Genomic DNA, 24,742 nt, shown 5'->3' on the forward strand with positions numbered 1-24,742 from the left:
TGAAAGACAAAACTAGCTTTTATTGGGCGAACCTGTGCCCACAAAACAGGCTACACTTATACCCCTGTCACACTGGGAGTTTTAATGTCATTCGAATCGAAGGGCATTCGGTGCAACGAATGTCATTCGCCCCCGGAGGTGCTACACTCGAAAAATTAATGTCATTCGGTGGCGATATCAATGGCGATGATTCCGAAAAAAACGTCGCAACTAAAGTAGAACAAGGTAGGTATAAAGTGCTTGCATAAGCAATCCATATATTTAAATATATTTTTGGGACGTCAGTCCACTGAAAAAAAAATATTTTAGCAATGCGTATAAAAAAAGTTGTTCTATTTCAGACTATGTGGCCACTATAAGCCAAAACAAGGCTTAGCCACCTGAGCAGCCGATAAATTGAAAACAACCAAAATGGCTGACATGGCGACGCTGGATGACGACGCTAAGTTGCAGGAGGTGAAGCGATTAGTTGCTGCGTACTTTGCATTACGAGCAAGGCGTAATCATTGGAGGAAGCGATTGGACGTTCTATGGCCGACGAGCAGAGTGGCGGCGGCATGGGCGGCGGCCAGACGCTGCTGAGCTGGAGAGTAACAACATTTTGCGACAGCCTGCCGCACATTTTGTCTCTTTAACGTAACAAGTCCATTAAAACACGCAAACTTTATTATTTCTCTACGAGCGCGGTTTTCAATTTGCAAATACTGTTTCCTGTTTTGCTCTGTTTCTGGGGTTGAGAGTACACATTCGCTCCGAGTGCGAAGCCGAATGAGTTTCTCGAACTCATTCGATTGCCGAAGTCATTCGATGCTAATGACATTAAATATCGCTGTGTAGCAACCGAATAATGTCATTCGATGCTAATGCCATTCGGTTCGAATGACATTAAAACTCCCAGTGTGACAGGGGTATTAAAGCACAACGATAGCGGCGAACACAGTCGGCGATCGTCGAAAATCTGCTCAGCGGGTCAAGTGCGTCGGTTTTTATACAGCAGCCATCGAATGTTCCAGACTAATCGCTGGGACCCGCATGCCTTCCACAAAGTTCTACAACATTCGAGTCACGCGATGAAATCAGATAACACAAGGTTCGGCGACAACAAACAGCGGATAGAAGCATCGATAACTTTCCAGAAACTTCGGATACATGCAGACGCGTCCAGCGCTGTGCGATAACATTTGCTAGCCGGTGTTGGGGACTCGGTGCCGACGCCCGTTATTGCAAATGGGTCGCAAGCCCCAAGGGTAGCGTTGGCCTGGCGGCCTGGGGCACTGGAAGCATCCGAAGGTCCCGGCAAAGCAAGAGAAGACTGGTAACAGAACAACTTGTTTATTCTAACATAGCAAAAGAGCGGCCGGTCAGGTCGACCGAAGTGGAGAGACGGGAGAGCACGTAACAGAACAAATCGGAGCCTCTCTCCTGGCGTCCGGGGGCAGCTGCTCTTATACTCTCGGCGTCGCGGGCCAGAAGTAAGGTCACGGGATGAGCCCACGCGACGGCGGAGCACGGAGCCCACGCGACGGCGGAGCACGGAGCCCACGCGACGGCGGAGCACGGCCGAGCTGAGAGACATGTTGAGACGAGTGTAGTGACGCATCGCCAACCCGCCGACGGACAGACCTCCAGGCTCCTCACTTGGGGAGCTCCGCTCCCCGGCTGCCGCGCTTTGACAAGCGTGGGCACACACACACACACGCACACACGAAGACACGTGGCACTGAAACACGCCTGGACACGCTTGGCGGGGAGGCGTTGCGGCGGCGTCGAACGGGCCAAAATGTCCGCCGCTTTGAACGAAGCCCCGGCGTCCGTTGCATCCGCGCCGGCATTACCGCGCGTTGTAGGCGAAACGTAACACCGGCGAATGTGGTCGCCCGTTAAATATAAGTACACGTGTCAATATTCAGGTAGCAGTCGCCCTAATCTGGCCTGGCACACCGTTTGCAGAAATGGGTCGCTGACCTCGCGAAAAAAGAAAAATCTATTAACTAATTGTTTGAGAAAAAGGTGTGCCAGTCCGATTCCCCCACACTTTACACTCCTGAACAAATTTGTGCGACTGCACCTTTCCCACGTCGATCCCCACACAAAGGTCGCAAAAACTCTATGCAGTTTCTGCACATTTACCTTAGAACAGTGCATCACTTGTATCACATACCATAGTTTAGCCACAAAAAACATGTTACACACGGTTGCCCTCGCAAACATGGAGAGATCATTCGCCCTCCAAGCATTCGCCTTTTCGTGTAAGAGTTCTGCTTGTTGCTGCCAGTAGTCATGATTATTTTCGTAGAACTCAAGTGGCACACCAAGGTACTTCACAGGCGTTTTCTGCCATACAACATTGGCAAAAATGCCCAGGGTGAACGGCCACACGCCGTGCCAAAACTCCAGACACTTTCCCCAGTTTACTCGGCTTCCTGTAACGTCGCTGAAAAATTTAACACTTCAAATGGTTTCTTCAATGTCTTCGTAGTCAATACAACATACCGCCACATCATCGGCATATGCGAGCAGTTTTACCTCTGAAGATTGTAAACGAAAACCACAGATAGAATTATTTTCAATTATTGACAAACATAAGGTTTCAATATATATACAAAACATACATATATAAACAAACAATATATATACAAAACAAAACAATATATATACAAAACAAAAGTGGACTGACGGGAAAGCCTTGACGCACGGAACGCTGCACTTTAATGGGGGCCCCCAATTCTTTGTTAATAATTAGTCTGGTAGAGCAGTTCCGATACGCCAGAGCTACACCATCCGTGATGACGGATCCGACATTAATGTGTTCCAACATTGCAAACAAAATAGCATGCGCTACGCAATCAAATGCCTTCTCCAGATCCAACTGAAGTATGGCCACACACACTTCAAGGGAGTCACAACATTCAAGAACTGAGCGCATCTTGTGAACATTCGTCGCTATAGTGCGACCCTTAATTCCACACGTTTGGTGTGGGCCGACTATGTCTTTAACAACCGACTGAAGTCTAGCTGCTAAGACTTTCATTAGTATCTTATAGTCCACATTTGTGAGTGCTATTGGTCTGTATGATGTTACACTTTCCAACTTATCTACATCCTCTGTCTTAGGAATCAACACCGTGTGTGATTGACCGAAAGATGGCGGTAACGCCTTACCATCGTACGCTTCGTTAAAAATTGCTACAAGTACTGCTGACAATTCCTTTTTAAACCGCTTGTACCACAGAGCGCAAAGCCCATCAGGGCCCGGTGACTTGCCACGATTCAAATTGTCAATTGCGCGTTCCACTTCAAAAACAGTTATCGGCGTTTCTAATGCAACTTTTCTTTCTTCAGTCAATGGAGGCATTCTTTTCAAGAAGTTCGTCTTCAACCGTTCTAGGTTCACCTGCCTAAATGTGAACAGATTTTCGTAGTGTTCAAAAAACGCACGTGCGATACTATCATTATCTGTAACTTCGTTACCACCCACCACGATCACGTCAATATGATTACGTCGAGCGTGCGATTTTTCCAGTCCGAGCGCCCTTTTTGTGGGCGCCTCCCCTATCGCAAAGGATTCGGCTCGAGCACAAACTATCGCTCCGCGATAGCGTTCCTCATCATGCAGTTCAAGTTGCTGTTTAATATTCCGTGTGTCGCTTTTGTATGCTCCCGGTACTTGGCACTCCAGTTCTGTCAGCTTTTCCAAGATTATTCGCAGTTCCTTCTCTTTCTTTTTGTTTCATGCATTATTGCGACGGAACGATCGATGGCTTTCATTTTAATGCACTGTTTAAACTCTTCCCATCGATCTTTTAATTCACCCTCGCCGCTCATTAGCATTTTTTTTGATGCAGTCCGATACATATTCTCCGAAACTTTCGTCAGTAGTTAAGCCTGAATTCATTTTCCACGGCTCCCAAGAGATGCGGCCGCCTTTTTTCTTCCTTCCTATGTCACATTTAACCAGACAATGATCAGTGAAGGAAATAGGATATACACTGTAACTCTTACACATTGGTATTGCTTGAAGCAACAAGTAAATACGATCTAAGCGCGCATGGCTATTTCCTTGAAATTGCGGGAAACGCACATCTCGCGTCCCTATCATACATTCCGCCACATCCGCTAATTCGCATTCAGTAATTATCTCGTTCAAAACATCCCTACTTTTATCGCTCCTTAATCCTCTATTAGACAGATCTCGGGCACTGAGAACACAATTAAAATCACCTAATAGCACCATCTGCTTTTCAGAAGATATATACTCTTTTAACATGGAAAAGAACAAAGCCCGTTCCTCCAACGCATTTGGTGCATAAATACATACCACCCGCCATTCAATTCCATGCAAAGCAAAATCACAGAAAACTAATCTATCAGATGGACATGAATAAAAACCTTGCACCGTTATACCGGGTAATTTTCTAACAAACAGCACGCAGGCCGCCGACGTCCCTAAGGCGTCGCTCACTACCGCGTAGTACCGTGGCGTAAACCGCTGCACCATGCTGCGGGTCTCTTCATCACCATCTACTTTTGTCTCTTGCACGGCTAACACGTCAATGTCATAGTCTACCAGCAGCCTACACACTTGGCTATGCTTTCGCTTGGCGGCCAGACCTCGAACGTTTAGCGTGGCCAATCTAAGCGACGGGTTGGGAGCCATGATTATAGGTCTAGTGAAAAGATTTGGCCCGGAGCATGGTGTTTACCTTTAGCGCCTAGCACACAGCTAGACGCCCCCGGAGCCGCCCGGTGGACCGGTACCACTGGAGAGTGGTGGCGGCTTCTTCTCGGACTTCTTGTCTGCGTTAGCGGTGTTCGGTCGTCGCTTGTAGCTGCTGCGCCTGCCCGTTGGTGTCTTCGAAGGCGGCCCGTCTTCCCCACTTCCTTGGTTCGCTGCGCTGCTGTCTGCAGCCTTCTCAAGAGGCTGTTTGACCGAGGCTCTGACATTGCTGCTCATAGGGTCGTTCTACGCCGACTGGTCCTCAGCTGCCTTCATTTGCTCGCTAGCTTCCGTTAGACTGCTCTTGCTTTCTTCCTTGGTCTCTTCTGCTGGCTTTTTTGCCACACCTTCCGTAGAGTTTTCCTTGTCCGGTGGTGTCCCCTCGCCCGCATCAGGTGCAAGCACACCGCCTACAGCACATGGGGTTGCCTGGTCTCCTGCCCCTTTCGCCGCGTCTTCGGCCTCGGCCGCATCCATTACCAACCTTGCTGTGTCGTTGCCTTCGGCTGGCCCAGTCATAGAGGCGTATGTACGTACGCACTGGTCCTCGGCGTGTCCAAACCGACGGCATTGCGAGCACCGCGGAACCTTGCAGTCTCGTCGTACATGACCAGTGCCTTGACAGCGCAAGCACAGCATTGGCCTGCCAGGTACGACGACTAGGGCCAGCTCACCGGCGACCCTAATTTGGTGCGGGAGATCTTCCACCTTCACGCCGCTGTTGAGCTTGAGCAAGACAGACCGGGTAGTCGTCCTCCTTGTCGTTGATACCCTGAACGCGCCATCGCTCTCGGGTGACTTGTACGGCTTTACCGAAAGCCGCCAATGCCGTTCTTACATTTTCATCGGCCACACCATGTATTAACCAATGAAGGCGCAGCCGCACCTGCTGGTCCTGAGGGTCGACCACGATGCAGCGCCGCCCCTTTACCTTCAGCTCCTTGACGTCCAGCATCCTTCTCGTGGCGTCCGCGGTGTTCATGGTCACAGCCCAGACGTGGTTAATCTGGTAGGCCCCCAGGGCAAGCACTTCCGGCAGCAATCCTGTTGGGCCAAGAGCGTCCCGGAAATCTACTTTGTAGGGTCTAGCTCGCACGTCGCCGTTCAAAAACACGGTGTTTAGCACGACGCGCCCCTTTGGCAGTGGAGGCAAAATAATCTGATAGCCTGCGTCGTCATCGCTGTTCCACCTGTCTTTGCGGCCAACAAAGGCCGCTGTCGCCGCTCCCTTGGAGCTCATGATTCGCCGTCCGTCACGCTCGGTGGCCGGAAGTACAATGTTGCGCCACGGAGGCGGCGGTGGTGCACGCTCCTCCGCATGCACACACCACAGCGAACATATCAGTATGAATAAAAAAAAAAAAGACAAGCTTCGCCACCGGGAGGAATCGAACCTCCAACCTTTCGGTTAACAGCCGAACGCGCTAACCGATTGCGCCACGGAGGCGGCGGTGCTGCACGTTCCTCCGCATGCACACACCACAGCAAACATATCAGTATGAATAAAAGAAAAAGACAAGCTTCGCTACCGGGAGGAATCGAACATCCAACCTTTCGGTTAACAGCCGAACGCGCTAACCTATTGCGCCACGGAGGCGGCGGTTTTTTTTTTCTTTATTGCCCGATTTCTCCTCATACAATGGACAGGAATTCTTGCTGGAATTCGACATACATGCACTTAGGTTGTATTAAAACCGAGACTCGTACTTTGTCTCGTGTTGTTAGGTTAGTACGGCTCTTGAGTAAGCAACTGATCAAACACAGGTAGCCATTCTGGAGGATCGGAAAGTGTCCTGTAGACGTCGCGGACGTACATAATAGCGTCTCTGAAGTACACTTTTGACGGTTGTGATTTAACATTCTCGTGTCTTACATCCATTCGCGTCTTCCACACACTGTGCATTGTCAACAACATCAGGAGATCACACGGCACGTCCCCTGTCTGATCAAACGGGAGAAATCGAATCCCGTGAGGTGTAAGTGGAAGTTGCTTTTTGAGTGTCCTTTGTAAAATGTCCCACAGAAAAACAGAGTCTGAACAGTCTAAAAATACGTGCTCGATGGTTTCGGGCTTATTGCATATTGTACAGTTAGTACTCCAAGGGACAAAAATACCTTTTTTTTATGAGCCAGGGTTTTACAGGGAGCGTGCCGGTGTGAAGAAAGAAGAAAAACGTCTTGGTCGACGCTCTAACAGGCTTCTTTTTAACGCGACTCAAAACATTACGTTCTCGTCCTAGTACATATAAGGAACGATAGATCGGCACAGGACACATCACATCAAGCAAGTATCTGTACAATTTCTTCTTTGTTACAGCCGAGAGATATTCAGTCGAAAAGTGGCTTTTCAAAAAATGAAGAGCGTCAACGACTTCTTTCATAAACCCTTTCAATGGAACATGATTAGTGGAATACGATGACACAATGTATTCAGGTAATGCCTGGCTCAAAAACACTTGACAACTACTCTGCAGGAAAGCATCGTTCTGTTGCCTCAAGAAAAAGAACCGTGTAACAACTTGTTTAAGAAATAAATGCGATAAGCCTAGCCCTCCGTTTTTAACCAACTGAAATAAGTTCAGACGACTAGTAAGCTCCCAGTTCGACCCCCAGATAAAAACCGCAAACAGTCTGTGTAACTTTTGCACAGTCATCCTTGCCATGCAAAGCACTTGCATCATACAGAAAACGTTTGTTACGATGAACATATTACACACAGTTGCACGTGTAAAGATTGAGAAATCGCGTCCGCCCCATTTTGTTGTTTGGCATTTAACCCGGTCAATTTCACCCGCCCATTGGTCTTTGTTTCCGCGATAGTGTTCCATAGGAATGCCAAGGTATTTGCCCGGCGTATCAGTAAACCTTATACCTTCGAATTGTGCCGGCCTCTCGTCCCATTCACCGTGCCAGAATCCTAGGCATTTTTGCCAACTAATGGCGCTTCCAGTTAGGCTGCAAAATGTTTTTGCTTCCTTAATGGCACTTTCGATGCTTTTTTCAGTTCGGCAAAAGATTGCGATGTCGTCTGCGTATGAGAGGATTTTAATTTCGTGCGTTAAGAAGCGATAGCCGCATATCGTTTTGTTGCTCAGAATTTTTAAACAGAACGGTTCAAGATATATGGCGAATAGCAAGCTTGAGGCTGGGCATCCTTGGCGCACACTAGACCTTACTGGGATTCCTTCGCTAAGCTTTTTGTTAATGATAAGCTTAGTAGTACAGCTTTTATATGCCATTTTCACGCCTTCACTTATTACGCTGCCTACGTTAACTTGTTCTAGCACTGCGAACAGTATGCCATGTGCGACTGTTTCGAAAGCTTTCTCTAGATCTAGTTGAAGCATTGCTATCTTTCCGGAAAAAGCGTCACAACCTTCTAGTATGCTTCTGGTGGTATGTATGTTTGTGAATATGCTTCGTCCTTTAATCCCGCATGTTTGATGTGGGCCAACTATAGCTGTAATTACTGACTGGAGGCTTCTTGCTACTACTTTCATAAAGACCTTATAATCTACATTTGTCAAACTTATGGGTCGATAAGACTCTACTGACTGCAATTTGGAAGGTTCATCGGTTTTAGGAATTAGAACTACGTGACTTAGTTTCAACGATGGAGGCATTTGTTTACTATCGTCGGCTTCTGCTATAACATGGTATAGTATTTCTGCTACTTCATTCTTAAAAACTTTATAGAAAGCTGATCCGAGGCCATCTGGCCCAGGCGTCTTTCCTTTGCTCAAATCTTCAATTGCTTGTTTGATTTCATCTCTAGTAATTTGTCTTTCAAGCTCTAGTTTAATATCCTCGTCAAGCCTTGGCATTTGCTTAACATAGTCGTTTATAAATATATCATTTACTTGCACTTCGTTGCCGAGCAAACTGCGGTATCGCTCTACAAATGCTGTTTCAATGACGCTCTTATCTGTCGAGACTTCGTTTTGGTAGCGAATTTCATTTATTTCGTTTTTTGTTGCATATTCTTTTTCTTCACCAATCACCCTCTTAGTTGGTCTTTCGCCTAACCAAAGCCTCTCTGAACGCGCTCTAATAACAGCGCCTTTATATTTTTCTTTTTCCATCTGTTCCATCTGTCTTTTAACATCTTCGACTTCACTTTTAAACAAACCCGGTATTGTAGTCTCTGCATTCAAAAGGAAATCAAGTGTGCACTGTAGTTCTTTTTCCTTTTGTTTTTCTTTATGTCGTAGTATGCACGATCTGTCTATTGCACTTAGTTTAACTTCGCGCTTGAATTGTTCCCAAGCTTCGATGAAATTTGTGTGACTCGTGGACACTATTTCCAATTTCTCGCGCACTATTTGGACAAATGTGTCATCAGTTAAGAGCTGTTCATTTAATTTCCACAGTTCCCAGTTGAATGCAGAGACTTTGCGCTTTCTGCCTATTTCAAGCATTACGAAGCTGTGATCACTAAAACTAACATGTTTCACAGCATAGTTAAAACACATAGACATGACATCCGAAGAGATATAAACGCAATCTAATCGTGCGTGGCTTTCGCCCTGAAAGTGGGTAAATTGCACTTGATTTCCACGGAATATGTCCCCTACATCAACAAGGCCACATTCATCCACCAACGCCTTAAGCTGTACGGCACTTTTGTCCTGTACTGGTTCATTCTTAACTGAGTCTTCGGGCATGCAAATACAATTAAAATCGCCAAGCAAAATGAGTTGCCTGTCACACTTTAGAAAGCCAGCTACACAATAAAAAAAAAAAACTTTTCTTTCTGAAATTTGGTTCGGCGCGTACACACATACAATTCGCCAATGTACTTGGTTTAAATAAAAGTCGCACAATGCTAGGCGTCCGTCATCAGAGGTGATAACACCCTCTTCAACGATTCCGATACCTCGTTTCAGAAAGATAGCACAACCGCCAGACTTTCCAACGGCATGGCAAACACAAACGTTGAAATCTAATGCGTAAATTTCGACCATGCGGTCCGCCTGCTCCTCGCTGTCTATTTTTGATTCATGTAAGGCTACAATATCGATGGTATTTTCTTTTAGCAGACGTCTTAACTGCACTTGCCGCTTTCTTGCCGTGAGGCCGCGCTCATTCAGCGTGCCTATTCTTAATGCCGATAAGGACGTTGAATTCATAGAAAGCGAAAGGTCAACCGGACCGCTGGGTGATTGTGCCGAATTGACAGGACGCACACTTACACTGTTATTTCGCACTGATTCTGGGTGCTTCGTCAAGCATGGCGAAGCCGAGGTGTTTTCCTTGTAGGTAGGCATGGCGACGTTTCGTGCTGCGCGTCCTGCTCCAGTCTAGCACTAAAGTCATCCCTCGGACAGTGCCCTCCGCTAATGCGGAGGCCCTGTCGGTGTAGTCCTCCTGTCTGGAGGCACGTTGGGCTTCACCTTCAGGGGAGCCCTACGGTGGGACCCTGCCTTTGGGGGCGGTTCACCGGCGTTGAACTTCTCGCGGTTGTCGTCTTCGGTGGTAATTTCCCGTGGTCTCTTTGAGACGGCGACGCCAGGGTTGGTTTTTCCTTCTTCCGAGTTGATGCCCTCCATTGCGTTTCCGCCCTCTTCCGTCTCGATTGTTTCGCTAACGGCAGCACAGTTGGTATGGGTTTTCTCAGCCTCTGGCGTATTCTGTGGTACGTCGTTCTTTCCATTGTCACTGGCCGCAGCTTTCATATGTCCCTTGTTTTCGGATGGGACAGAAGGCGTGGCACCCGACGTTGTCGGCTTCTCGCCTCCACTGACGGTCTCCTCCGCGTCGACTTGGTCCATGAGGTGCTCATCGACGGTGTCGCTTCGCCCAGTTCCGGTCACACTGCCGTAGCTACGCGCGCATTGACTCTCGTCGTGGCCATAGCGACGACAGAGCTTGCAACGCGAAACTCGGCACTCGCGCCGTATGTGACCGGTGCCATGGCACCGGAGGCAGAGCGGGGGTCTGCCTGGGACGTGCACGAGCGCATGGTCTTCCCCGACGCGAAGTTGATGAGGCAGGTCTTCCACGGTAACGCCTACCTTCAGCCGTAGGGACACCAGGCGCGTGTGGGAGCCTTTGTCGTTGCAGCCTGCAACGCGCCACTTTTCCCTCGAAATTTCGCTGACCTTGCCAAAAGGCGCCAGGGCGCCTCTGACTTCGTCGTCCGGAGTCGTATGTAGAAGCCAATACAGCTTCATCCTGACGTCTTGATTTCGAGGGTCTATTACCATGCATCGGTGGTCCTTTACGCTGAAGGTTGGAGCAGACAAAATCTTTTGTTTGCCCTTTTCGTCCTTGAAAGTGATGGCCCAGACGTGGTTCATCTGATTGGCACCGAAGGCCTCCACTTCCGGCATCAGCTGCAGATAGTCAAGTGCCTCACGGAAATGCTCGACTCGGTAGGGCCTCGCCTTCACGTCTCCGTGCAAAAAAAACGGTCGTTGTAACAGTCGAACCTGTAGGTAGTTGCGGCAAAATAACCTGGTAGTCATCCTTCGGTGTGTCGTTCAACCTGAGACCGCGGCCCTGCTGGGCCGCTGTAACCGCCCCTTCGGAGCAAAACATTCCGCGACCGTTCACTGCGGTGGCCGGAAGTGGCGGTGGTGCACGTTCCTCCGCATGCACACACCACAGCAAACATATCAGTATGAATAAATAAAAAAGACAAGCTTCGCCACCGGGAGGAATCGAACCTCCAACCTTTCGGTTAACAGCCGAACGCGCTAACCGATTGCGCCACGGAGGCGGCGGTGGGGCACGTTCCTCCGCATGCGCACACCACAGCAAACATATCAGTATGAATAAATAAAAAAGACAAGCTTCGCCACCGGGAGGAATCGAACCTCCAACCTTTCGGTTAACAGCCGAACGCGCTAACCGATTGCGCCACGGAGGCGGCGGTGGGGCACGTTCCTCCGCATGCACACACCACAGCAAACATATCAGTATGAATAAATAAAAAAAGACAAGCTTCGCCACCGGGAGGAATCGAACCTCCAACCTTCGGGTAACAGCCGAACGCGCTAACCGATTGCGCCACGGAGGCTTCTTTTCTTTTTTTTCTTTATTGCCAGTAATCAGCAGTACATCGGAAGGACAACATAAGGAACATATATACACAGACAGATGAACTTCTCATCCGTTAACAAAAATTAATAAGTAAAAGCCGCCTGTTATATGTGAGCTGGCGTTGTTTAAAATTCTTTAAGATTAGCCAGGGGTTCCATCCTGGCCATCCAAGGCGGTGGGCACTCATGTGTAGCAAGCACATCAAGAAAACGTGTTATTTGTTCTCGAAAGAAAACACGGGCTGGTCTTGCATCGGGATCGCAATAGAAGCCAGCCATGCGGGCTCGCCATATACAGTAGAGGCCAGTTAACATTATCTGATCGAAAGGTGTTCCGTCCTCGTCATCTATCGGTAGATACCTTATGCCATGTGGATCAAGAGGAAATTCTTTCTTTATTGTTCGCTGTAGAACATCCCAAAAGAAAACCCCCGCCCAACAGTGTAAAAAAACATGGTCTATTGTTTCTGGTTGTTTGCATATGAAGCAATCTGAGCCCCATGGCATGTAAAAGCCCCTTTCTTCTAAAAACGTTGCAAGTGATAGTGTTCCTGTGTGTAGCTTGAAAAAGAAAGTTTTCATACCAGGCGGTACCTGCATTTTTTTTAACACGTTTGAAAACATTCTGGCGTGGGCCTCGACTGTACATAGTTCGGTACCGAGGTGAGGGAAAAAGGCTGTCCAATAGATCATTGCGCAGCCTTTTTCTTGTCACCGTAAACAAATATTCTTTGGAAAACCGTACAGCAAGGAAACGAACACTCAGCACAATTTCCTTATAGAATCCGAACACTGCCACCGGTACACTTTCAGAGCTTATAATAAGCTCGGGTAACAAATGCGCAAGTCTAACTTTGCAAACCGATTGAAGAAATGAATTATCATTGTTCCTGAAGAAAAAGAACCGTCCGACTAATTGCCTCACAAACAAGTGGGCCAGCCCTAGCCCTCCATCTTTCACCCGTCTGAAAAGATGGTTGCGGCTGCATCTCTCCCATCCAGAACCCCACACAAACACGGCAAAAACTCTGTGCAATTTCTGTACATTGGCTCTGTTACAAAAAATGAATTGCATAACGTACCATAGCTTAGCTACGAAAAACAAGTTGCACACTGTAGCCCTGGCAAATACTGAAAGGTGTTTGGCTCTCCACGCCTCAGCCTTCTCTTTAACCCTTTTAAGCTCGCACTGCCAGTATTCGTCGCTCTGTTTATAAGCTTCAAGTGGTACACCCTGGTATTTTACTGGCGTTGTCGACCACGTGACATTCGCAAAGATAGCGGGGGTCTTAGGCCACTCCCCATGCCAAATACCGTGGCACCTGCTCCAGTTTACTCTACTTCCAGTTATTTCGCCAAATTTTTTAACAACATTTATCGTTTGCAAAACGCTCTCCTTGTCATTGCAACACACGGCTACGTCATCAGCATAGGCCAGAAGTTTAACTTCTGATGCTTGCATTGTAAACCCATGAATACATTTGTTCTCAATCACTGCCAAACACAGAGTCTCTAGATAAATACAGAACAGGAGTGGGCTGGCTGGGCAGCCCTGACGCACGGAACGTTGAATGCTGATGGGGGCCCCCAGTGACTTGTTAATTATAAGCTTAGTACTTCCGTTCCGGTACGCCATGGCCACCCCGTCAGTAATTATGGACCCGACATTTATATGTTTTAGAATGGCAATTAAAATAACATGAGCAACACAGTCAAAAGCTTTCTCCAAATCAAGTTGGAGAATAGCAACTCGCGACCTTAAGGCGTCACAACATTCCAGAATTGATCTCATTATGTGTATGTTTGTGCTAATAGTACGTCCCTTGATGCCGCATGTTTGGTGACTACCTACTATGGTTTCCATTACTGATTGTAACCTGCAAGCGATGATCTTCATGAATACTTTGTAATCATTGTTGGTAAGTGATATTGGTCTGTACGACGTTACATATTTTAGTTTCGTAGGCTCGTCGGTCTTAGGGATGAGCACGGTGTGTGCTTCCCCGAAAGAATATGGCAATGCGTTTACTTCATACGCTTCGTTAAAGACGTCAGCGAGAAGAGGCGACAAGTCTGATTTAAACTGTTTATAAAAAGCGGCGCAAAGGCCATCCGGACCCGGCGATTTTCCAGTTTTTAAATCATCAATTGCCTTTTCCACTTCACGTGCTGATATCGGTGCCTCTAGTCTGTTCTTCGTGTCGTCGTTGAGTTGCGGCATGCGTCCCAAAAACGTGGCTCTAAAGGCATCTACGTCAACAGGACTCGATGCAAAAAGCTGTTGAAAGTGCTGGAAAAACACTTGCGCTATGTCCTCACAGTCGGTTATTTCGTGATCATCTACTTCAAGTACATCTACGTGGTTACGCCGTGCGTGCCTCTTTTCAAGACCGAGCGCACGTTTAGTTGGAGCCTCATCTGCTGTCAAAGCCTCTGCCCTTGCGCGTATAATCGCTCCCCGATATCGCTCTTCATCGAATATCTCCAATTTCGATTTGATGCTACGCAAATCGTCTTTGTATGCGCCCGGTTGGCTGCACTCTAAGGCCGTTAACTTTTCCAACACCACCCTTAGTTCTTTCTCTTTAACTCTTTCTTCGTACTTTATTTTGCAGGAGCGATCGATGGCGGCTAGTTTAATTCGTTGTTTAAAATTTTCCCACTTTTCGGTGACTCGCAACACGTTATTTCCCACTTCTTTCAAATATTCCTGTACTTTGCTTAGAAAAAGCTCGTCAGTTAACAATTTGGAATTCATTTTCCACAACTCCCACGTGAAAGTGTGGTGTTTTGCTTTGCGTCCAACATACATCTTGACCAAACAGTGATCAGTGAATGAAAGAGGCGTGACACCGTAGCTGTTACACAGGGGTATTACGTCTAGTGACACGTACATTCTGTCTAGACGCGCGTGACTATTGCCCTGGAAGTGTGTGTAATAAACCTCGCGTGTTCCAACCAGACAGTCAGCCACGTCGTCTAGGTCGAAATCGGTTAATAATTCAGCGAGGACATGGCAGCTTTTGTCATTTGTTCTTCGGCCTGTTCTGTCCCGATCTCGGAGTACACAATTAAAATCTCCCAGAATTATCACTTTTTTGTTCATGCAAATGTGCGTCCTTAAGGATGAAAAAAACAGAGTGCGCTCTTCACAAACATTAGGTGCATATACACACACAACACGCCACGAATCATTACCAACATTAAAGTCAACGTACACTAACCTGCCTGAAGGGCATGAAAAATAATTTTCGATAGATAAGCCGGGAAGTTTCCTAATAAATAAAATAACACCCGCCGACGCACCTTTAGCATGGCTCACTACCACGTAGTATAAAGACGCAAACCTTAGCACCATGCCCCGGGTCTCCTCCTCCCCTTCAACCTTTGTCTCTTGCACGGCCAGAACGTCGAGGTCTTGGTCCACCATCATCCGGTACACTTGGCTTTGTTTACGCTTGGCGGCCAGACCTCTTACGTTTAGCGTGCCTAAGCTAAGCGTTGGGTTGGTTGCCATTGCTAATACGAGAAAGTTAGAGCGGCCCAGAGCACTGTGCTCACCACAACGTCTAGCCAGCGGCTAGACGCCTCCGGGACCGTCCGGTGGTCTGGTGTGGTCCGCGGACGGCTGTGGCTTGTCGCCGGCTTTCCTATCCCGATGAATGTTTGGAGAGGGCTTGAAGCTGCTCCTTCTCGTCAAAGTTGTCTTTGCAGGTGGCCCGTCGGCATGGTTCTTTGCAGCTGTTTTCCCATCGGTAGCGTCTAGCGGCCTCTTAAAGGTAGCGTTGCCGCTCGTATACATAGGGTCGCTGGTTGGGGGCGGATCCCCACCTTCTGTCTCGCATGCGGCTTCATCAACTGCAAGGCAGTTTTCCTTGCTTTTCGCCCGCTCTTCTGCAGGACCCGTTGTCGTCCCATCTTTCTTTTCGAGGGTAACAAATACATCTGTATCTTTCGCTGCCTTCGATGTCGCCTCTGCATTGCTGGCGCTCTCCTTGTCACCAGCCCCCTTGGCAGCGTCCTCGGCTTCAGCAGCATCCCTCTTCATCTGCGCGACGACCTCGTTCGCTGGTGGCCCCACAGCTGCAGCGTACGTGCGCACACACTGATCTTCAGAGTGTCCAAAGCTGCGACACCGAGCGCAACGCGGTACCTTGCACTCGCGACGGACGTGTCCGACACCCTTGCATCGTAGGCACTGCATCGGCCGTCCAGGCGCTACGACAAGGGCCAGTTCACCGGCAACTCGGATTTGGTGCGGGAGGTCATCGACTTTCATCCCGCTCTTCAACTTCAACAGAACGGTCCGCGACGTTGACTCCTTGTCGCCTACGCCTCTGACACGCCATCGTTCTCTCGTCACTTCCACGACCTTGCCAAAGGCCGCTAGCGCTGCCTTTATATCTTCGTCCGCCACCCAATAAAGCAGCCAATGAAGGCGGAGGCGTACCTGTTGGTCTTGATGGTCGACGATAACGCAACGACGCCCCTTCACGTTGAGCTCTTTCAACGCCAGCATCCTTTTCGTTGCCTCGTCACTCGAGAAGGTGACTGCCCATACGTGATTGATCTGGTAGGCTCCAAGGGCCATGACCTCCTGCAGCAATCCAGTCGGGATGAGTGCATCTCGGAAGTCTTCGACCCTATAGGGCCTCGCTCGCACGTCGCCATGCAAAAACACGGTGTTTTTCACGACAGGTCCCTTGGGCAGTGGTGGCAAAATAAACTGGTAGCTCGCTTCCTCGTCATCGTCCAGAAGCCTGTTACCGCGGCCGGTGGCAGCAAAAGCCGCTCCTTCGGAGCCCATGATCCACACGTCCGTACAGCTCGGCTGCCGGAAGTAGTCTTTGCGCCACGGAGGCGGCGGTGGGGCACGTTCCTCCGCATGCACAAACCACAGCAAACATATCAGTATGAATAAATAAAAAAGACAAGCTTCGCCACCGGGAGGAATCGAACCTCCAACCTTTCGGTTAACAGCCGAACGCGCTAACCGATTGCGCCACGGAGGCGGCTGTGGTGCACGTTCCTCCGCATGCACACACCACAGCAAAGATATCAGTATGAATAAATGAAGAAGACAAGCTTCGCCACCGGGAGGAATCGAACCTCCAACCTTTCGGTTAACAGCCGAACGCGCTAACCGATTGCGCCACGGAGGGGGCGGTGGGCCACGTTCCTCCGCATGCACACACCACAGCAAACATATCAGTATGAATAAATAAAAAGGACAAGCTTCGCCACCGGGAGAAATCGAACCTCCAACCTTTCGGTTAACAGCCGAACGCGCCAACCGATTACGCCATGGAGGCCGCCGTGCTGCTCGTTCCGCCCCATGCACGCACTAGAAACAATATATCAGTATGAATAAATAAAAAGAACTGAAGCTGCGCCACCGGGAGGAATCGAACCTCCAACCTTTCGGTTAACAGCCGAACGCGCTAACCGATTGCGCCACGGAGGCTTTTTTTTTTTTCCTTTATTGCCAGTCCTCGACATATCACAACACAAATTCCTAAATGATATAAACAAAGACCAAAGAAGCAAAAAGGGATGAATACACAAACGGAACAAAGAACAGTAATATTTACATTCGCTGCCGTCCGCTACTGTGGCACGACGTTGTCGGATTAAAATTCATTTAGTGCTGTAAGGGGTTCAACCCTCGACAGCCACTCAGGAACAGGCTGTTGCAACTTGATCACTTCCACATACCGTTGCATGGATTCACAAAAGTACAGACGCGCCGGTCGGGCCTCCGGGTCACAATGGTAACCCGCCATTCTTGCGCGCCATAAACAGTGGAGGCCCGTAAGCATGATCAGGTCGTACGGGAAACCTTCGTCGTCATATACTGGCAGAAACCTGATTCCGTGGGGATCTATAGGTAGCTCCTTTTTTAGAGTCCTTTGTAACACGTCCCAGAAAAAGACCCCTTCCCAACAGTGGATGAAGACGTGATCTATGCTTTCTGTTTTTTTACATATAAGGTAGTGGGTTCCCCATGGCATGTAGAACCCACGTTGTTCAAGGAAGATTTTAACAGGTAGAGTACCGGTGTGTAATTTAAAAAAGAACGATTTAGTGGCTGGTTGAACTGACATCTTCTTCACCCTTTTCAATACATCTAGGCCTGGGCCTCCACTGTACGGGGCTCTGTACATAGGTACCAGAAAAACACTGTCACATAAATCACGATATAACTTTTTCCGTTTTACATTCCACAAATATGCACTTGAAAACCGAACACGCAAAAAAGAAACACTCTGAACTATTTCCCGAAAGAAACCACGGACTGGTCCTGGCATTATTTCCGTACCTAACACGAATTCGGGAAGTGATCTTGACAGCCTCATTTGGATCACCGTGCGCAGAAATGGGTCGTTTGTATCTCGAAAGAAGGAGAATCTATTCACCAGTTGACGCAAGAAAAGGTGCGCCAACCCCAGACCACCATCCTTCACACGTCGGAAGAGATTATCTCGGCTGCATCGCTCCCAGCTCGATGCCCACACGAATACAGCGAACACGCGGTGCAGTTTCTGCACATTAATATGAGAGCACTGTAGGACCTGCATTACGTACCAGATCTTTGACACGAGAAACATGTTGCACGCTGTAGCTCTCGCGAACATTGACAAGTGACAGGCGTTCCATCGGTCGGCTTATTCTTTTAGTTCTTTTGTACGCTCCTTCCAGTACTCGCTACTGTCCTTGTAGGCATCAAGGGGTGCTCCGAGGTACCTAACTGGCGTCGTGACCCAGTTTACGTTCGAAAAGTGGTCTGGTGTAGACGCCCATCTTCCATGCCAAAACCCCAAACATTTCTGCCAGTTAACGTAGCTGTTAGTGACGTTACCAAACTTTTTGACGATATTAACAGTATTCAATACACTTTGTCTTTACAGCACACAGCCACATCGTCAGCGTATGCCAGTAGCTTCACTTCTGCTGATTGAAGACTAAACCCCTTAATACATTCATTTTCGATGATGGCCAGACATAGCGTTTCTATGTAGACACAAAACAGGAGTGGACTGAGTGGACAACCCTGGCGAACGGAGCGCTTCACGTTAATGGGGGCCCCCAACATCTGATTAATTATAAGTCTGGTATAGCAGCTCCGGTACGCCATGGTCACCCCTTCAGCGATTATGTGGCCAAAATTAACGTGTTCAAGGATGGTAAGCAATATGTCGTGAGAAACACAATCAAACGCCTTCTCCAAGTCTAGCTGGAGGATGGCTACTGCATCGCACATGGCGTCACAACACTCCAGCACACACTTCATTTTATGGATGTTAGTGAAAATGGTTCTTCCACGAATACCACACGTCTGGTGTGGGCCGACTACTTCCTGAATAACTGACTGGACCCGTCGTGCCAACACCTTCATCAATATTTTGTAATCGCAGTTAGTAAGCGCTATGGGTCTGTAGGAGGAAAGTTGCTTGAGCTTTTCGGTATCTTCTGTTTTCGGTATTAGTACTGTATGGGACTGGCCAAAGGATGGTGGAAGTATTTTCAGTTCATATGCTTCATTGAAAACTGCTGTTAAGATAGGAGCTAGGTGGCTTTTGAACGATTTGTACCAAGCGGCACAAAGACCGTCTGGACCTGGCGACTTCCCAGGATTCAGGTCTTCGATGGCTTTCATCACTTCATGTTCTGTTAATGGTCGTTCTAAGGTTTCTTTAACCTCACTCGACAGCTGTGGGATTCGTTGCAAAAATAATTTCTTGAAATCGTGCATGTTGACAGGACTGAATGCAAAACGTTCTTTGTAATGCTCAAAGAAAGCACGCCCTATATCATTGTTATCCGTTAATACCACCCCTTCATATTCGATAGCCTCAATCTGCTTACGTCTCGAGTGCTTTTTTTTCTAGCCCCAGTGCTCTTTTCGTTGGCGTTTCCCCGCATGATAGCCTTTCTGCTCTGGCGCGCACTAGCGCACCTCGGAAGCGATCTTCGTCGAATACCTCGAGCTTCTTCTTAACGGCGCGCATATCTTGTTGATAGGCGCCAGGTTGCATGCATTCAAGCTTCGCAAATTTTTCTAGCAATGTTGTTAAATCCTTTTCTCTGGCCTTTTGTTCATATCGCAGTACGCTACTTCTTTCGATTGCCTTCAATTTAATGCTTTGCTTCAGCAACTCCCATTCCTCACCAAATTTCGTAGAACTGTCTGCTCCAAAAGAATTCAGAGCAGCCACTACATTTTCGTTAAAAGTTTCATCCTGCAACAGCTCTGCATTCAATTTCCACAGTTCCCAGACGAACTTGTTTCGTTCTTTCTTCCTGCCCACCGTGCATTTTACCAGGCAGTGGTCAGAATATGATATGGCCGTAACTGTGTAGCACTGGCATTTTTCAACTAAATCATATGAAAGATAGATACGGTCTAAGCGTGCGTGACTTGTGCCCTGAAAGTGAGTGTAGCTTACGTGTCCGTGACCGCGAAAACATTCTGCAATATCTTCTAATTCGAATTCGTGTGTAATCTGCGCCAGGATATCACTACTTTTGTCACAAACCACGCGACGCGTAGACCTACCCTCAGCTTTCAATACGCAGTTGAAGTCGCCTACACAGGCTATCATTTTTTGCACATGTAAATGATGCTTTAAACTCAAAAAGAAATTTGCCCTCTCTTGCACAGTATTAGGCGCATAAATGCAAAACACGCGCCATTGGACATTACAATAGCTGAAGTCACAAAAGACAAGTCGACCAGAAGTACAGGAGAAGTAACCATCTATAACAAGACCAGGGAGCTTCCTCACGAACAGCACACACCCTGCCGAAGTCCCTAAGGCGTGGCTCACTACCGTATAGTAGTTATACGTGAACCTTTGCACCATGCTCCCGGTCTCCTCCTCGCCGTCTACCTTGGTTTCTTGCACGGCTAAAACGTCGAGGTCGTGGTCCACTAGTAGTCTGTAAACCTGACTCTGTTTCCTTTTGGCGGCCAGACCTCGAACGTTTAGCGTGCCGAGGCTAAGCGACGGGTTGGTAGCCATTATTGGTGAAAACCGGAGGGGAGATGGCCCGGAGCATGGTGCTCACCTTAACGTCTAGCTGACCGCTAGACGCCTCCGTGGCCATCCGGTGGGCGTCGCCCGGGTTCCTCTTTGGTCGGCTTCGGGGTAAGCCTACGGTCAGTCTCCAGGTTCGGCTTAGGCTTGAGGGTGGAGCGCCTTCCAGGTAGCGTCTTAGCGGGTGGTGCCTCGGAGTCACCGCCGGCCTTTCCGTCGACTTTCTCCTCGTGCTGCAGGGATCTCTTGACCGGTGCCGAGACGGATTCGTCGCGGGCGCTAGCAGGGGTCGCGTTGTCGTCCGCCTCTGCCTGCGTTGCATCCGTAACTGGCTGGTGGCTCTCATTTTCTTGCGGGGCCGTCTTCACGCTCTCGACTGTAGCTGCTGGTTCGTTGGGGGGAGGGATATTCCTTCCTCCTTCGGCTTGCTTGGTCGTCGCGCCGGTTTCTGCCGCCACTTTGCCGTTTCCAGCTCCCGTGGCCGCTTCCTCCGCCTCGGCCACGTCCATTACATGGTCTAACGTCGACGGCTCGCTCTCCGCCGAACCCGCGGCTACTGCGTATGAACGCACACAGTCCGCGTCGTTGTGTCCAAAAAGCCTGCACTGCGAGCAACGGGGAACCTTGCATTCAAGACGAACGTGGCCAGAGCCCCGGCAGCGCAGGCACTGCATGGGACGTCCTGGGGCTACCACCAGCGCAAGCTTGCCGGCGACGCGGATCTGGTGGGGCAGGTCGTCGACTTTCATTCCAGCCTTCAGCTGCAGCAGCACTGCTCGGGTCGTCGAGCCCTTGTCGGAAACGCCATCCACTCGCCAGCGCTCCCGGGTCACTTCCGTCACTTTGCCGAAGGAGGCCAGCGCGGTCTTCACGTCTTCGTCGTCCACCCCATGCAGAAGCCAGTGGATACGAAGCTTCACCTGTTGTTCCTTGGGGTCGATGACCAGGCAGCGACGCCCCTTCACCTGCAGCTCCTTCAGGGCCGCCAGCTTTTCGGCAGCCTCGGCTGTCTTCATCGTCACCGCCCATACATGGTTGATTTGGTATGCTCCAAGGGCGACGACGCCAGAGAGCATACCAACAGCTTGAAGCGCGTCTCGAAAATCTTCTACACGAAACGGGCGAACACGAGCTTCGCCGTGCAAAAAAAACTGTGTTTAAAACAACACGTCCTGTAGGTAGCCGAGGCAAAATTATCTGGTAATCCTTATCTTCTTCCGTCGAAAGCCTGTTGCCGCGGCTAACAGCCGCATATGCCGCTCCATTGGAGCCCATGATCCCGCGATCCGTTCAGCTCGGGAGCCGGAAGCAGAATCGATTGCGCCACGGAGGCGGCCGTGGTGCACCTTCCGCCCCATGCACGCACTAGAGAAAATATATCAGTATGAATAAATAAAAACAAGTGAAGCTGCGCCACCGGGAGGAATCGAACCTCCAACCTTTCGGCTAGCAGCCGAACGCGCTAACCGATTGCCCCACGGAGGCTTTTTCTTTTTTTTTCCTTTATTGCCGGTAATCAGCAGTACATCGGAAGGACAACATAAGGAACATATATACACACACAGACGAACTTCTCATCCGTTAACAAAAATTAATAAGTAAAAGCCGCCTGTTATATGTGAGCTGGCGTTGTTTAAAATTCTTTAAGATTAGCCAGGGGTTCTATCCTGGCCATCCAAGGCGGTGGGCACTCATGTGTAGCAAGCACATCAAGAAAACGTGTTATTTGTTCTCGAAAGAAAACACGGGCTGGTCTCGCATCGGGGTCGCAATAGAAGCCAGCCATGCGGGCTCGCCATATACAGTAGAGGCCAGTTAACATTATCTGATCGAAAGGTGTTCCGTCCTCGTCATCTATCGGTAGATACCTTATGCCATGTGGATCAAGAGGAAATTCTTTCTTTATTGTTCGCTGTAGAACATCCCAAAAGAAAACCCCCGCCCAACAGTGTAAAAAAACATGGTCTATTGTTTCTGGTTGTTTGCATATGAAGCAATCTGAGCCCCATGGCATGTAAAAGCCCCTTTCTTCTAAAACCGTTGCAACTGATAGTGTTCCTGTGTGTAGCTTGAAAAAGAAAGTTTTCATACCAGGCGGTACCTGCACTTTTTTAACACGTTTGAAAACATTCTGGCCTGGGCCTCGACTGTACATAGTTCGGTACCGAGGTGGGGGAAAAAGGCTGTCCAATAGATCATTGCGCAGCCTTTTTCTAGTGACCGTAAACAAATATTCTTTGGAAAACCGTACAGCAAGGAAACGAACACTCAGCACAATTTCCTTATAGAATCCGAACACTGCCACCGGTACACTTCCAGAGCTTATAATAAGCTCGGGTAACAAATGCGCAAGTCTAACTTTGCAAACCGATTGAAGAAATGAATTATCATTGTTCCTGAAGAAAAAGAACCGTCCGACTAATTGCCTCACAAACAGGTGGGCCAGCCCTAGCCCTCCATCTTTCACCCGTCTGAAAAGATTGTTGCGGCTGCATCTCTCCCATCCAGAACCCCACACAAACACGGCAAAAACTCTGTGCAATTTCTGTACATTGGCTCTGTTACAAAAAATGAATTGCATAACGTACCATAGCTTAGCTACGAAAAAGAAGGTGCACACTGTAGCCCTGGCAAATACTGAAAGGTGTTTGGCTCTCCACGCCTCAGCCTTCTCTTTAACCCTTTTAAGCTCGCACTGCCAGTATTCGTCGCTCTGTTTATAAGCTTCAAGTGGTACACCCAGGTATTTTACTGGCGTTGTCGACCACGTGACATTCGCAAAGATAGCGGGGGTCTTAGGCCACTCCCCATGCCAAATACCGTGGCACTTGCTCCAGTTTACTCTACTTCCAGTGATTTCGCCAAATTTTTTAACAACATTTATCGTTTGCAAAACGCTCTCCTTGTCATTGCAACACACGGCTACGTCATCAGCATAGGCCAGAAGTTTAACTTCTGATGCTTGCATTGTAAACCCATGAATACATTTGTTCTCAATCACTGCCAAACACAGAGTCTCTAGATAAATACAGAACAGGAGTGGGCTGGCTGGGCAGCCCTGACGCACGGAACGTTGAATGCTGATGGGGGCCCCCAGTGACTTGTTAATTATAAGCTTAGTACTTCCGTTCCGGTACGCCATGGCCACCCCGTCAGTAATAATGGACCCGACATTTATATGTTTTAGAATGGCAATTAAAATAACATGAGCAACACAGTCAAAAGCTTTCTCCAAATCAAGTTGGAGAATAGCAACTCGCGACCTTAAGGCGTCACAACATTCCAGAATTGATCTTATTATGTGTATGTTTGTGCTAATAGTACGTCCCTTGATGGCGCATGTTTGGTGACTACCTACTATGGTTTCCATTACTGATTGTAACCTGCAAGCGATGATCTCACCGCCAACTCACCGCCAACGCTTAGTTGGTGTGGCAAGTCATCCAACTTCACGCCCGCTTTCAACTTGAGGGTGACAAGCCGGGTAGTTGAGCCCTTCTCTGTCATACCTTGCACACGCCAGCACTCCCGGCCTCCTTCGGTAACTTTTCCATAAGGCGCAAAGGCGACACGCACGTCCTCATCAGGCACATTGTGTAGAAGCCAGTGGAGCTTCAGTCGAACGTCCTGGTTCGCCGGGTCAATCACCAGGCAGCGCCGGCTTTTTACATGCAGCTCTCCGATGCTCGAAATCTTCTTTACCGCGTCCGCGTCCTTGAAAGTGATAGCCCAGACATGGCTCATGCGATACGCCCCCAGCGCGATAACATCCGGAAGAAGCGAATGCTGTGCCAATGCGTCTCGGAAATCTTCAATCCGGTACGGTCGCGCCGTAATATCAGCGTGCAAAAAAACTGTGTTTAAAACATAACGACCTGTTGGCAGACCTGGCAGAACAACCTGGTAGGTGCCCTCCTGTTCCATCGTCCTGTTTCCGCGGCCAG

General features: G+C 48.7%; 9 non-coding genes across 9 annotated transcripts; all 9 read right to left on the reverse strand.

The window, feature by feature from the left end:
- Positions 1-6,090: 6,090 nt before the first annotated feature.
- Positions 6,091-6,164, reverse strand: TRNAN-GUU (transfer RNA asparagine (anticodon GUU)). The gene has a single exon. It is a non-coding gene; the product is annotated as a tRNA-Asn (tRNA).
- A 76-nt stretch (positions 6,165-6,240) lies between these two features.
- Positions 6,241-6,314, reverse strand: TRNAN-GUU (transfer RNA asparagine (anticodon GUU)). The gene has a single exon. It is a non-coding gene; the product is annotated as a tRNA-Asn (tRNA).
- Positions 6,315-11,364: 5,050 nt separating this feature from the next.
- TRNAN-GUU (transfer RNA asparagine (anticodon GUU)) lies at positions 11,365-11,438 on the reverse strand. The gene has a single exon. It is a non-coding gene; the product is annotated as a tRNA-Asn (tRNA).
- Positions 11,439-11,514: 76 nt separating this feature from the next.
- TRNAN-GUU (transfer RNA asparagine (anticodon GUU)) lies at positions 11,515-11,588 on the reverse strand. Its single transcript has one exon. It is a non-coding gene; the product is annotated as a tRNA-Asn (tRNA).
- Positions 11,589-11,665: 77 nt separating this feature from the next.
- On the reverse strand, positions 11,666-11,738 carry TRNAN-GUU (transfer RNA asparagine (anticodon GUU)). The gene has a single exon. It is a non-coding gene; the product is annotated as a tRNA-Asn (tRNA).
- Positions 11,739-16,698: 4,960 nt separating this feature from the next.
- Positions 16,699-16,772, reverse strand: TRNAN-GUU (transfer RNA asparagine (anticodon GUU)). The gene has a single exon. It is a non-coding gene; the product is annotated as a tRNA-Asn (tRNA).
- Positions 16,773-16,848: 76 nt separating this feature from the next.
- On the reverse strand, positions 16,849-16,925 carry TRNAN-GUU (transfer RNA asparagine (anticodon GUU)). Its single transcript has one exon. It is a non-coding gene; the product is annotated as a tRNA-Asn (tRNA).
- A 225-nt stretch (positions 16,926-17,150) lies between these two features.
- TRNAN-GUU (transfer RNA asparagine (anticodon GUU)) lies at positions 17,151-17,224 on the reverse strand. Its single transcript has one exon. It is a non-coding gene; the product is annotated as a tRNA-Asn (tRNA).
- A 4,985-nt stretch (positions 17,225-22,209) lies between these two features.
- TRNAS-GCU (transfer RNA serine (anticodon GCU)) lies at positions 22,210-22,283 on the reverse strand. The gene has a single exon. It is a non-coding gene; the product is annotated as a tRNA-Ser (tRNA).
- Positions 22,284-24,742: the final 2,459 nt, after the last annotated feature.

The sequence above is a fragment of the Dermacentor andersoni genome, chromosome 1 (assembly GCF_023375885.2).
Source record: "Dermacentor andersoni chromosome 1, qqDerAnde1_hic_scaffold, whole genome shotgun sequence".
Classification (NCBI taxonomy): Eukaryota; Metazoa; Arthropoda; class Arachnida; order Ixodida; family Ixodidae; genus Dermacentor; species Dermacentor andersoni.